The following is a 12330-nucleotide window of genomic DNA, read 5'->3' as shown; positions in this document are numbered from 1 at the left end:
TGTTAAAATCGAAGTTTCAGACAGTCAGCAGAACTTGGCATATCTGAAGAACGTCATGAGATCTTTTGAGATCCTGAATTCAGGCTGCAGGGGAGGGAGCAGATTCCAGTAAGACCAAGACTGGTCCGCACTGCTGGGCTTTGCTCCCACACCTCCAAATAGGAATTTTAATGAAACACACGGGGATATTTACCTGGCGTGTAAGTTTTCCAAGATTTTTCGATAATATTTTTCGTCCTGGATTTCCTCTCATGTTTTCTTTATCAGTAAATCAGCGTGTGCATTGAGGAAAAGGAAGACTGTCTACTGAAATAAAGCCAAGGAAAGTCAAATTCATTAAAGACAAAACATCCTAACGGCACCCACATTGCTCACTCTCAGCCTTCACAAGATTCCGGCAGAATCGGAGCCTATGCAAGGAAAATACCTGCCAGAAATTGATGCTGTTATACTTTAGGTCTTACCACCAGGTACAATCTACTGATTTCTGGTGATTAAAGAGGAATAACTCCTGCTGCTTTCAGTGTTTGAACAACTTCTGGCATTTCGCGAAGCGACTTGAAAGTCTGAGCACGCAAACACACCAAACCACAAGACAGAATGGAAATTGCCACCTGAATAAATACTTTTAAAAAAACCAAAATAATTATTTTATTGCTAGGCATTTATTATTATTATTCATTTCTTACAGCATTTGCATCTGAACAGCACCTGGGTGCTGGCACCTCATTTAGTGTCTGTACAACCGCGGAAAACTGGAAAGAGACGGGAATCCAAATTTTTAGCGTGCCCTTCACTGCTTCTTTGACCCCGCGCCACCCTCTTCCTTATTTTAGCCAAGTTTCGGTACTTTTCCCTTGTAATTTCTCATGAAACTTTCCCTGTCCCGAAGCACTTTGGCTTTCTCAGGTTTCCCTGCAGCCGCAGAGCCCAGCACTGCCCAACTCGGTGATCGCGGTTTAACAATTAACGCCAGCACCCTTCATTTCTTCCTCAGGATATGTACAATTTAAAGCAATTCAAGTTTTATTTCCATGTCTCACAAAGGAAGAATACTCTTTCAATTTCAATATCAAAAGGACACAAATCTTACATATTTAAAGGTCAAAACTCCCAATGTTATCCCTTCTAAAGCACTACAAATAACACTAAAAGTCCTTTTGTGTGTGGATGTGGTTTTAGGTGTCGTCTTAAACGTTGTCCCTGGTAAGAATTATTGCTTAATGAAGAAAGAGATGCTCTGAAATTGCCCCCCGTAGAGAATCCGCTCCAATGAAAAGGAACAAATCATAATTCATTCTCCAAAACAAATAAATGCCCCGAATAAGTTCTCGTTATTGCTAACCCAGAGCAGTACACAATCATTTGCTATTGTTCTTGATTTGTTTGCATTAAACTTTACTACATATGCAGACAACAGGATCCTGCCCATCTGAAAATAATATAATTTGTTTAAAAATCAGGATCTCCATCCACAATCAGTAAAGATGCCAGAGCACGGCAGGGAGAAAACTATCCTATCCTGTTCTATCCTATCCTACCCTATCCTATCCCATACCATACAATATGATACCCTCGCAATTCTCCATAATATAAATGACATTCAGAGGCTTGTAAGACAACACGGTGACAGCCAGAAGAAATTATGTTTGTTTTAATCCTTGAAAACGGCAGGTAACTTCCATGACATACATAATTAATTTTAAAAAATATAATTTCTTAGTGAAAACTGCATGACTTTTACTGAACCAGCTCCTAGGTGAGGGGACGTATAACATGTCACACGAAGCAAAGCAGCTACAAACCTGAGAGTGACAGAAAATAATGTTCATAATAAAATAGGTAGAACATGAGTGTCACTAATACAAAAGAAGGATGGCTTGGCTGGGGTTCACAGCACAAGTTCTATTAAATTAAAAATAAACCAATCAAGAAATACACGACTGAGGCTCGTACCTAAGTGATTACATTCATCCAGGCTGCCAGCTGCCTCGCAAGATGCATTATTAGCAAAATAAAACTTATTAAGGATGTAACGTTGCTGTATTTCAAACCCTGGGTAGGTGTATGTCCAATTCTGTCCAGAGCAGCTGGCATCAAAGTGAGGGATTACCCGCAAAATTATAATTAACCTTATATAAGTGTTCCTGGCCATCACAAAGAGATGCCTTTTATTCTAGTCTGTAAGACGAGAGGAGGCCCAAGAATTAGATTAACAAGACAAAGATTGATATTTTAGGCAGAAAGACAATTATGAAACGAAATCTTGCCCATGAAAATCTTGGGTTTTTTGACATCAGACGGCAGGACTTTCAGCCCTAAGTACGTCCCTGACCAATTGCACATTCTCTGAAACAACAGCAGTGAAAAAAAGAATAATAATAAAAAAAAAAAAAAAATCTTCTGGCACGGATGATAAACAGAATACAAATGTGTATTATTGAACTTCCCAATGAGATTACACAGAAACAGCCGCTGTACTCATAACAGTATTTTCATCTCTACAGCCAGATGTGGATGAGATGTGGGGACACAGGCAATAACTGAAATCATCCACCAACAACGCAAACAGGTAAAAATCCCCGTGGGAGAGCTGTTCCGCTCGCCAGCTTCTCAACCCAATCAAAAATGGGTATTTAATTAATAATTATCAGGATGTCACAGGACACTACTTAAATAATTTGAAGAAAAGAATTTCATTCTCGCTGAAGTGCTAGACAAGATGCAGTTACAACAGATTCAAAAAACAAAAAAAACCATTCCTTCTACATAAACAACCTGGATACAATTGAGAGGCCACAAGACTATTACGGAGATTTCCTCTTTGGGAGATCTTTTTTGCTTGTTGTTTGGGTTTTTTGGGATTTTTGGGTTTGTTTTTTTGTTGGTTGGTCGGTTGGTTTGTGGTGGTGGGTTTTTGTGGTTTTGTTTTGTTTAGTTTGCGGTTTTGTGTTTTGTTTTCAGCGGGGTTTTTTTGTGTTTTGTCTTGGGTTTTTTCGTGTTGTGAGCTTTTCGTTTGGTTGCTTTTTTGTTTGTTTTCTTAGCAGTCCATGCCATGCCCGGTATTATCACCAGCATCCCCTCCATGCCCCACCACACTGGGGCTTTTCCTCCTCTCCATACACCTCGCACAGACACATATACCCAAAGCATTGCAATGCACATCCAGAGGCTCCCACCAGACTCTGCTCCTCCTCGCTGACCCAATTTAAAGGTGGCAGCTATGAAATACGGACTCTATCGTTTCCATGGTCCCCTCATTAACTGCCATAGTAACCAGGTAGTAGCGGGTTTGTAGTCGACTACCTCATCATCTTTTTATTTCAGTTAATACTCTTGAGGTGAGAGTCTAAAGGCAACTCACAACACCAGTTGCCACATTCTGTATCATGCAAAAAAACTTCAACTTAATTCTAAGCAAAGAAGAAGAAATACGGGTGACAGACGCCCCCACGCAAGGGACACGAATACCTGGAGAAACAGTCACCGTGGTTTCTACCTTCTGCTTGAAGCAGAAGACTCGCGTATCCGCTCCTGGAAGGGACCACGATTCACGTCCAACAATCGGTGTCACCAGGTTCATGTCCCGTATTCCTGCTCTTGTTCACTCTGGAAGTTGATTTTGGCAGCAACTCTCCCAGTTGTTCCCGTAATGGCGATTTTGGTCACAATCTGGGGCAGCCTTGAGGTCCACAAACCGGAGCTTCTCAGGGGACACCCAAGTGGAAGGGGCTCCCAGCTGCACCCAGGGCTCTCCAGTCCCCACCGCGGCCTCAGCTTATGGAACCAGCCCAAAGTAAAAACCTGAGGATGAACGTCTGTGGACACTGGTTCCTCGCCACTGTTCTCCTCTCCAGATTAGCTCTTATTGAGCCTCCTATTACCACTATTTGCTAACGTGCAAACTTAGATATTAGGAACAATAGGAATTAGGAAACATTTCCTCCCGGAAAGGGTTGTGAAGCATTGGAACAGGCTGCCCAGGGCAGTGCTGGAGTCACCATCCCTGGAGGGGCTGGACAGACGGACATGAGGTTCTCAGGACATGGGGCAGTGCCAGGGCTGGGGAACGGTTGGACTCAATCATCTTGAGGGTCTCTTCCAATCAAAACGATTCTATAATAGCTTTTCCTATAGTCATCAAGGTAGCAGACCTTCAAGACCAAACTAAGTCTGAAGAACAGTAGAAGAACCTTGCAGAACCTCAAGAACCTTGCAGCAGAACAGCATTTTTTCTCATGGAAAGCGTAAAAAGCCAGTAACAGTTTCACTGCTGTTAGTCCACAGCAGATGTTGCACTATCTCCTTCAAGTATGGTGCTTTTTTCTCTTCTCTAATTAAGGACCTACAGCTAAAAAAAGAAAACGTCACAGATTATCTCCTTCCACTGGAGAGAGAACTTTGGTCTCATCAGGGAGAGGGGGTGCACACCACGGATGTGCTGCTAATGGAATCGAGATTTCCCAACAACACAGATGACAAATATTTGGAGAAGGGAGGCAGGAGAGATCACCGCTGCACCTCTGAGTCAAAAGAGAGAAGAGAAGAGAACTTAACAAATCAAGTGAGCCACTGAAGAGACCTGGACGATCTGAGATTTGCAGAGTGTGCCCTGGAGCTCCACCATTCTGCCCGAGGACGGTCACCCTGCGGATGGGGAGGCTGGTCCTGGTGACACCTCGACACGTTTCACACCGCCACAGCGTGACCGTCAGGGCGACCAAAACGGGATCCGCCACCTGCACTGTCCTGCGTAACTGCGACCATCAACCTTTCCAGCAATCATTTTCCACTCTGACCTACGGTTGGGAACAACAGACACACACGTAAGGTGCCTTACGCCTTCGCAGTGAGTACGGAGGGATTGACTTTAATTGCAATTACCTGCTGGACTTTGCGCAGGGTAACTGCAAGACCAGAAATGCAAACAAAGAGATTTTTAAGGAGAAGAACTTCCATAAAATCGGTAATGTGGATGCCACAATCCTCTATTTTCACTGCACTATATACCCTCCCCAGCTTCCTTTCAGTGCAGATACAGCCTTCATACCTCACTGTCACTTGTACCAACACACACCAAACGGACCAAAGGTGGGAGGTTTAGTACAACAACGTCGAGAACATCGTTACTCAGCAGCAGCACTACCAGATGTCTCATTTCTCTTGCTTTTGTGTAGTAGAATGCGATTTGTACTCACATGCCTGCATAAAAAAGGGATAAATGAGTAACATTGCTTGAGATAAATGTTCTTTTCTGTTCACTCATGTTATTTTATTACACATGTTGTATTGTCACAGATTTTTCAGTGCTGTCACAGCAGTTCTCCTGAATACTGACCACACCTCTTGTACGAGCAGAAATCCCCGTGAGCAATTTCAACACGTCATCTGGTCTCCTCCCACAGTCCAAAGTAGGTTCAGCTCAACCCAAAACTTTCTAGCCTTACTCAGAAAATTATTCTGGCTGAAGGCCTTACAGCCTGGCCAGGCAATGGAGCTCAGTTCTCGTCATCCTTCCTCCACCAAAGCTTTTCTGGATCCCGACAGCCTCATCGCCCCCTTTGCTGCAGGACTTGCTGATTACTTCTTGCCCTATCTGCAGCAGATGCAGGAAGAAGTTTCCTTCTCCTGAAACTTTTTATATAACTAAAGGAAAGTAATTGCCTCAAGAGTAAATAATACCAATTATTTTTATCTTTCCCGATAGGCAGTGTTTGTTATTTCTGCCATTTATTTTTTCAGATTCTCTCGAAGAATTCTTCTCGTGGCGAGGTCCCTGAACCGGACACAGTTCTGCAGCCACGACGACACCACTCGCAGCAGTCACTCATTTTCTCAGAACAATCATATCAACCACTGTGGTCAAAACCTCAAAAAAGCATCAGTTATCACTTGACTTCAGACTGACCATATTGCATTTGGCCATCTCCAGACCACGAGGATGACGACTAGAAATGCAACGGTTTGCTTTGTTGTTGCTTTACATAGAGACTAAAAACAACCACAAAAGCCAATGCCTTTGTGACGAATATCTTACCTTGTTTCTTTCTGTCTACTGCGCTTTTTTCACAGGAAAATCCTGTAACATCTCATAAAAGTAACACGTGGAAATGCAAGCAATTTGCTCCAAGGATGTTTCCTCGGGCTTCTCTAATGTTGTATTTGCCTTTCTGGACGCAGGTTACAAGCAAAAATATTGCTAAGGCAGCCAAATAGAGATATGTATTGCAAGGACAAGAAAATTTTTATTGTAACAGATTACAATGCACAAAACAATGCGCTTCTAGTGCTCTAGGCAAAAGTATCTAATCCACTCTGTTGGCCTAATATCAATAATTCAATATTAAAGCAGCTCAGCTTTTCAGCACAAGTATAGGCTTTTCGGTGCAAGCATTCTTCAAGTGTTATGTCTCCACACAGATTGTAACCATGAAATTGGCTAAAAATATTCCAAAATTAATTTAACAATTATAGCTGAGCAGATGCACACGGATTAATGAGTTACAATTTGCGTTACGAATATTTTCTCGAGTAAATAAGCCGCAACACGAGAACGTGCTATTGTGATTGCTTCTTCTGGGGCGCTGAAATTCCTGCAAGCAAGTAACTGTGAATCATCTGAACAGTCACGCTTCTCAAAGGGAAAAATCAGCCATGAATACGCTTAAACAAAATAAAAAATACAGCTCTCGTGACTCCCTGCTTCCAGCACGCCCCACCGCTTTGGGGTGGGCAACAGAAGCTCGTCAGGGTTCATCAGAGTTCCTCCTGCCTTGGCCAGAGGAGGTGGCACTGGGTGACACTGGGTGTCCCATAGAACCAGCTTCACCCAGAGGCAGAAGCTGCACCAAGACAAGTCCCTGCTCACCTGACAGGTCCCAAGGTGGCCGGGAGAACCAAGAGCGAGGTGGTCGCTCCACCAAGGAGCTGGGGATCGTTGGGATACGTTGGGTGTCAGTCAGCAGCCAAGATGAGGCAGAATTCTCCAATATTCTGCACTCGCTCCCCCTCTTTTCTTATCGTGTACGGTTACACCGGAGCCTGGTAGAAACTGCTCATTGTGGTTACGTCAAAGTGAGCATCTACCAAGTCTTTTTTCCATGGTTTCAACTGGCGGTCAACAAACCGGGTTACAGTTGATGCCCCTAAACCTTGACCACAATATTCACAAAACCAAGTCAGCCAGGTATGAACAATTCGAATCTGCAATATGTATGAATTCCATTAGTGAAAAACTACTAAAATTCAGAAAAGAATTTATGGGATGACTATGAACCTCCAAAAACATACAAATTAAATACATCACAGAAACAGCATGTTACCTCTTATGCTGTGTTGTGTTAAAAACATAAGCAATAGGCACCAAAACCAGCCCCAGCGAAATAAGGCAGCAGTTTGGCTAATCTGTGTTGGGAGCAGAACAAAGAACTGTGATTTATGGTGCAACCTTCTGGTTTTCAGCCTCATTTTTACCAGCAATCATCAAGTGCCCACAGTCACACAGCAACTCAGATTTCGGACTGGCCAAATTTCCAATTTTTACTTCAACAAGAAAACTGAAACCATTTTCACTTGCACTCCATTGATATTTTCAGCCCTTAAGTTAGCACATTAACTGAAGGAGTGCTTATACTGAAAAGCACACTGTTTTCCAAAACTCATTAAATTGAGCTCCCCAAAATCCAGCGGTGCTCTGTCAGGGACTGCGGTTTAAACCGTGGCTGTTTTATACACAGATATTATGAGAATGCAGAAACGAAGAATACACACTGCACTGCTTAACAGCGCGATCCACGGGACAATAGAAAGCTTATTAAGAGACAAAAGACCAATTAAAAATAGTAGATGAGCCTAAGCAGCAGTTGGTGTAACTACTGGATTTGGTCCACTACTGCTTCAATCATAGCACGGTGCCCTGCAATACCAGCCTGCCAATAAAAAAGAAAAAATAAAATAATAATTTTAAAAAACCCTTTCTGTTGTTGCAGACCCTAGAAACGATGTGACAGATCTGCGACGACGATGTATGAAGTGGTGGAAAACTGGTCAACGGTAAAGTGCCTTGTGAAACACGAGCGTTCTCGCTGAGGAAGCATCAAGGCTGATCAGGCAGAAATTACATTTCCGTGTGTAGGTGGCGACATATGGGAGTTGTCAAAACACAAGCTCCTGTAGATGCGCGTGTCCCAGAGCAACGTTGCCTCTTGCATTCCGGGACTCACCCGGCTACAGGAAAATTTGTATTTTAATTCCTGAAACCTTAAAAATGAGGTTGCAGCAGGCTAGAGAAGCAGAAGCAGTGCTGCTTCCCAATTAAAGAAGTAAATGTGACACATGTACATAACTTCTCCTGGCTCCTTCCTCCTGCCATCGTCCTGTCTCCTCCACCCACGTCCCTCTGGACACAGAGCTCATCTGCTCCACGAGCATCCAGAGTGACCAAACGTCTTGCTTCCAGTCCCTAAAGCCCTGAAATTATCCAAGTCCCCAACACATTACGAACAATTTCTTCCCCCAAGGGCTGTGGGGCATTGGGACAGGCTGCCCAGGGCAGTGCTGGAGTCACCATCCCTGGAGGGGTTGGACAGATGGACGTGAGGTTCTCAGGACATGGGGCAGTGCCAGGGCTGGGGGAACGCTTGGACTCGATGACCTTGAGGGTCTCTTCCAACCAAAATGATTCTATGATCAAAGCGTGAACCCAAGTGATAACTCTGCTCCTCAGCCCCAACCATGATGTTCACCAGCGCTGCGACATGAAGCCCCGCGGGCGCGAAGAGCCACTTCCACTCCTGCCCCTCTCCGTCGGCAGTTCAGACCAGCGTCACCGCTTCCCACGGGGACACCGGGGACAAACCGACACGGCCGTGCCCCGAGCAGGCTGGCGGCCACACACCAGGACCGCTGCAACTCAAAAGACACGGGCGAGGAGGAAGAAAAACCCCCATCTCAATGCTGATAAGGCACTTTCTGTACAAACAGCAACTCAGAAACACTCAGCCCAGAAAAATCTCTCTCAGTCTGTCCTCAGAAGACTTAAACTTGATGACCTGGGGATTAATCTTGTGCACATAACGTAAATCCAAGTGTAGCGGTAGGAGGCCCACACATGTCACACCAATCAAAACGGCTCAGCCCAACCGGTTCAGGGCAGGATTACCGCAGTGGAATGAAAAATTACGTTTTAAAAGCTAAACAAGCTAGCCAGTGTCTTAAAAATATTTAAAGGTATGAAGATGTCCCCCATGTTTCTAAAAATTAAATGCAAGACTAGAAATGTGAAGTCGATATATTCCACCTCAGCTGGAATGTCGATTCATACACTCTCTAGAAAATACAGACTGGTAAAAGCAGGAACAAAAAATAGACGCTACAGCTGATTAAAACCTCAGATAAACAAACTGTCTACAGGAAAATCCATTAGTCTGAGAAATGCGAGAACAGCAGGACACTCAAATGGAATCGGATTCTTTAGATTGTGTGTCTAAACACTAGAAATTCCCTTGTTTATCAGTAAAAATTAGTACGACAGGAATACTCCAGGCATAGAAGAACAAAGACAAGGCTGACACCTGAAATGAGAGTCTGTGCTACCGAGAAACCAGATAGGTTTGAAAAGCAATAGCAAACAAGCATAAAAGGCCCTGTGGGATTAGTATAAAGAAAGATTAAAATACGAAAACAGTCATCTTTTGGGCATGCTATAGCTAATACAGTTATGCTGATTATCAATATTTGTTTCTAGGTATTAAGAAGGAAAAAAACATATTAGAGTGGTAAAATACAAAAGCATTGCCAGGAGTATTGGAATGAAATGCGGAACAGAAGCGTAGGCTATTAGAATAAGCTTCTAGACCACAATATTTACTAAATACGAAATAGCCCATCATGTAGCTGAAGCTCTGGCACTAAGGACAAGTTACTTTAGAACTGGAACAGGAATCTGGGCACCTTTCGGGCAGCATCTGTGCTGGACAACGAGCTTCTCTCACCCCACTGACTGCGAGCACAGAGTATCCCCGGTGCACCCCTGGAGTATCCCCAGTGTATCCTCAGAGCATCCCCGGTGCACCCCCAGAGTATCCCCAGTGCATCCTCAGAGCATCCCCGGTGCACCCCCAGAGTATCCCCGGTGCACCCCCAGAGCATCCCCAGTGCATCCCCAGAGTATCCCCGGTGCATCCTCAGAGCATCCCCAGTGCATCCCCAGAGTATCCCCGGTGCACCCCCAGAGTATCCCCAGTGCATCCTCAGAGCATCCCCAGTGCACCCCCAGAGTATCCCCGGTGCAACCCCAGAGTATCCCCAGTGCACCCCCAGAGTATCCCCGGTGCAACCCCAGAGTATCCCCGGTGCACCCCCAGAGTATCCCCGGTGCAACCCCAGAGTATCCCCGGTGCACCCCCAGAGTATCGTTAAGCTTGTGCAGAATAGAATGCTCAACAAGCACAGAGAGGATCATTTGGTATATAGAAAATACAATTATTTGGTATATAAAAATACAATTAAACATGGGCTGGACATTCAAAAATTCAATAAATGTATGTTATGCTAAATCCTTCTATATTTATTCTGCTTGTGTTCCGTAAGCTAAAGGAACTCCTCATTAGTTTGGATTCACAGAATTCGGGGGTGAGAGGAAGATCTAATTAGCGGCATGGCCAAACAACTCTGAGTTACTTCATAGTTTGCCAATTCTTTGTACTATATCTATACGTCCTATTTAACACAAATACCAAGCTGTAGAGAAGGTTAGTGGATTATTTTCAACAATAATTTTGCGATCCTGAAAGGATGACTAAAAATGATTAACGTCTTAAAGTGAAAATAGGATCTGGTTCCTGTGAGACCTGTGACAACTTTTCAATAAAGAAATTATCTCACGGAAAATATATTTGTAATAATTCCTGAACAGGAATGGTTGCATTAGGCATCTATTATTCATATGTGCTCAAACCTTCTTCTGGTGTGTACTGACTCCTCCTTCCCAAAGGGAATGCCATTTCCAGTGGCACAAAAGATATACTAGTATTATTGATGAAAACCTTCAAATACATCAAGTTTGACTCCAGTTTGGGGTACCCAGCTGGAAAATGAGAAGGCTCTCAATACGCAGAATTTCTCTCTTTACTCAAAGCGAAGTCCTCGAGAGCCCAAACTCAACCACGAATTCCTACCATAGCGAACACCTCTGAGATTTGCAGAGTCTAATACCTCACCCATGATGAATCTCCATTTTTTAATTAAAAAATTTACCAAATAACCCCTCCCCAAATGACACTCTTCAGCTATACAACATGGTTAGTTGAATACCTTTCTCACAAGGGTTGACGACATAAATTAATCAAAACTACCAAAGAGCTGCACACACTTGAGTCTCCCATCCACCGCTGCAGCAAAGGCCCCTTATATCACACTTATTAAGCACTAAGAAGTTTTTAATCTTGGTTACTCCTTTCAGTTGAGTCATTACTAGAATATTTTATTGCCTTCCTGAAACGATTAACAGAAGTGACCTTTTCAAAATTTGGAAGGATGTTTTCTGCATGCTAAGTAACATCACAATGGCTTAATTTAAACTACAGCACAAACCCAATCTACCTAAATAATGTTAAATTAATTGTTGGGAGCGATTAAGAAAGTCAAATAAAAACGCGTAGTCAGTAGCAGTTCTGGTTTTAATTCATTTGCCTGTTTTAATATCCTGCTCAAGGCAAGAATTCTGGGTGACAAAACCAGTCACAGTTGTCACATCAATTTAACTTCAGTGCACGGAGCCAAACTCGCTTCAGCTGCAAGAAGCCGCAGAGATCAATTTTTCAACACCACAAAATTCTCACCATTACACTTTCCTGGTTCCTAGATCCTAAGAGGCTCAGGAAGCCCTGGGAAAGACCAGAGCACTACCAAAAAAAAAAAAAAAAATCTCTATTGCTGCTTAAAAATGAACAAATAAATAAAATTGAACCCCAAATCCACAACTGTACCAGCACACATAATAAAAAAGTTACTTGAAGATGTCTGCCACAAAAAAAAGGCCAACTGAAGGGTACAGAACAGCTCTGAAATTTTAAGGGATCGTTACTATTTCTTTTCACTCAGATCAAATTACCTGTAATTTTTGTGAACGGTTCTCCCTTCCAGTAGCACATCTACTCAATTGTTACCGGACGAGATTCCCAACCCAGGGTGTTTATGTCAAATGGGGAATATCAGATCATTGCCCAGACTAGCATCATGCTGAAATGAAAAATAAATAGTTACTTCCAATTGCAACACACTGCTGGGTTTAGAGACTTCCGTGCTACTCTAAACCCAAAATGCCTTCAA

General features: G+C 43.3%; 1 protein-coding gene across 2 annotated transcripts in view; it reads right to left on the bottom strand.

Annotated features, from left to right (window-relative positions):
* The window catches only part of PDE4B (phosphodiesterase 4B), a 179069-nt gene that overhangs the window by 131676 nt on the left and 35063 nt on the right, over positions 1 to 12330 (bottom strand). The gene's annotated exons all lie outside the window — the stretch shown is intronic.

The sequence above is a fragment of the Caloenas nicobarica genome, chromosome Z, assembly GCF_036013445.1.
Source record: "Caloenas nicobarica isolate bCalNic1 chromosome Z, bCalNic1.hap1, whole genome shotgun sequence".
Taxonomy (NCBI): domain Eukaryota; kingdom Metazoa; phylum Chordata; class Aves; order Columbiformes; family Columbidae; genus Caloenas; species Caloenas nicobarica.
This window is presented reverse-complemented; position numbering and strand designations above follow the sequence as displayed.